Here is a 2918-nt window from a genome sequence, read left to right as displayed (position 1 = left end):
GCCCTCCACCATCCACCACCACAGGACTCCTAATATAATGAAGGTTGATTTAAGGCCTATGGCGATCGGTAAATCTAAAGAAAACTCACAGTCTGATACTAAGTAATAAGAAATCCATCTATCATTGGTGCCTAGTACATGAAATCGGCATGCTCACCTGTCGGAAATCCTTAGCCCATGTTTAGGGAAATTCCTTAGAATTTCCCCAGAACACAGGTACCTCTTTCTTAAAATTTTAATTCTTTTCATAGGCATCAAAATATGACGACTGTTACATTCCTTACCTCACCTAACCTAATCAAACCATACCTAACTTAGTCAGTACTCTTGCACCATTCTGTCTATTCTGGACGAATTTTTTTTTCTTTCTAGTTTTTGTCCTGTTTTGAATGAATCTGTATGTTGTTTTTCCTGCATTTCATTAAAATTTTTTTTTTTTACTCCCAACCCACCCACCCATCAGAAACTAGTGTTTTGCAATAAAAACAAAAATCATATTAATACAAAACTGACCAAAATCTACCAGAAAAAATAGTTTTGTCCTCATAAATAAGTAATAGCAGTAACACTCACTCACGATGTTCCCCACTAGAGGACTGGTTACTAATAGCCCATGGCCGCCAGCCGGCTGTCACCACTGCCACCACCATCTACCCCAACTGAATGAAACTAATCTAACCTAACCAAACTAACCTTACCTATCTAACCTAATCAAACTAATATAATCTAACTAAACTAACCCAACCCAACCTAACTAAACTAACCCAACCCAACCTAACTAAACTAACCTAACCCAACCAAAGTAAACCTAACCTAACTAAACTAATCTAACCAAACCAAACTAGCCTAAGCTAACCTAATCTAACTGGCAAGGGTAAGAAATTAATATGAAGTCATTACCTTGTTTATCTTTGTAAAATCTGCCAGTTAATCTGGATATCACATTTGTGTTACATACAAGCATGAAACTCACATTTTGTGTTGAAGGCGCAGTGACCTTGCCATAAATGTAAAAAAATTGGGGAACATGTGTCTTGTATGGCTGCAGTAGCACTCAAGAGTGTGGAGAAATTTGACATTTCCTATGTCCAGCAAGCTCTGCACCAGTCAAGAGTAAATACTGAAATTATTTTCTTTTCTTTATAACTAAGATTTGTGGGTAGCAGCTTATTAGTATTTCATGATCCCTTCAATCATGTGCTGTCTCTCATGAGGGCGTTTTGTGAAGCCACCAATTACGACTTTCCATGGTAGGTTCACTTGTTTTAAAGACGTGTTAGGCATTCTGATAGAACCTCACTGTCATTTGTTAATTTGGCTAACTAGGAGAGGGAGGTGAAGCTAACAGTGCCAGTGTTCAGTAGCAAAAAAAGTCACTGTGTGGGATATTTAGCAATAGCAATGTTCAAGATGCAATATACAGACATAAAGAAGAGGTTCCATCTGTTTATTAATGAAGCCATGAAACTGTACCCCACTTCCATCATCCTGAGAATCTCTACAAATAGAAATGCAAGTGAGATAGAGTGAGAAAGGATGAAGCAAAAATTATATAAAATTAATGAGGGGGAGAGAGAAGGTGAGGTATCACTCCCTTACCCCCTTATCTCTGACAGATTAGGGGGAGGGAAGGTGACAGGGAGGGAGGTTTGAGACAAGATGAAAGAAGGGAGAGGAAAGGAAAAAGGAAGGAAGGGACAGGTGGCAGATAGGTGAGCAGCGGCTCACACAGCTGGTTAGTTAGTCTTGCGATGTTTAGTTTGTTATTCCGATTAAACTTTTATTAAAATTTCAGTGCTCACACGAATGGCAAATTCATCTTGGTAGTTTTGGTTCGTTATTCTGACTAAATTTTTATAAAAATTTCGGTGCTCACCCAAGTGGTGAGTTCATTATACCAGTTTTGGTTAATTTTTCCGATTAAATGTTTATTAAAATTTCAGTGTAATATTGCACTTGTACATTATAACAACCATGCAGTGTCGCATACCCTACTGTATCTCAGAGGATAGGACATTATATGGTTAAATACTTGGTGTAGTGTATTCTTTTATTTCAATTTCCTGCAGTCTTCACAGTACTACTTACTAGTATGTTATACAAGATTTTAGGATAAGGAAGGATTAGTATTTTCAAGTCATATATTTTGAGTTTTAGATGTGATATTGATCACAGTTGCATGTTCAGATAGAGTAATAGACATTTGTGAAGCTTCAATAAAGTCAATATCATTGACAGTATTTTCATGGTACAGTTCTTTATTTTTTGTGGTTTTGCAACACTGCCACTAACACATTACAAAGAATGGTGTAAGTAGATATCTTATGTTTAATTTAAAAAAATGCTTCACTCTTCTGGAATGAGGGATTGTATTTGGTGTGACAAGATTTTTGTGTGACTTCCAATATATATTTCCATCTTCCTTTTCTTTTTCCTTGTTGGAAAACTGGGGTTTAGATAGTGTCATACAACCTTTATTTTTGTTTTACCTCATCCATAACAGCTCCATCAGGCCACCAACTTTATTTACCATAGGGGATGAAACTAAGAGAATGGTTTTATTTAAAATTGCAGATTTGCTTAAGAGAGAAAATTCTACCCAAATTTTGAAGAATAAAGAATTTGTCAATCTCTCAGATCAGACTGGCAACTACCAGCATCATTGGGGCCAGGGACAACATAGGTGATGGTGAAACCCATTTATAAACTATTATCAAGATACTAAGTGGGCATTTTTTTTCATTTTTATTCTATTATTTACTATGCCTTGGGGCTGTATGACTTGCAGGCTTCTTCCTGGAGACTTAGATAGCTTGTTTTTTTGGAGGCATGGATGATTAACTTTCTAACTTGTATCTGGAAAGATGGATGGGTTGTCCCTGTCTATTGTGGTGCAGGTAGGATGCTTTGTGATACCT

Source organism: Scylla paramamosain, chromosome 39 (assembly GCF_035594125.1).
Source record: "Scylla paramamosain isolate STU-SP2022 chromosome 39, ASM3559412v1, whole genome shotgun sequence".
NCBI classification, from domain to species: Eukaryota; Metazoa; Arthropoda; class Malacostraca; order Decapoda; family Portunidae; genus Scylla; species Scylla paramamosain.
Note: the sequence above shows the minus strand (reverse complement) of the source record.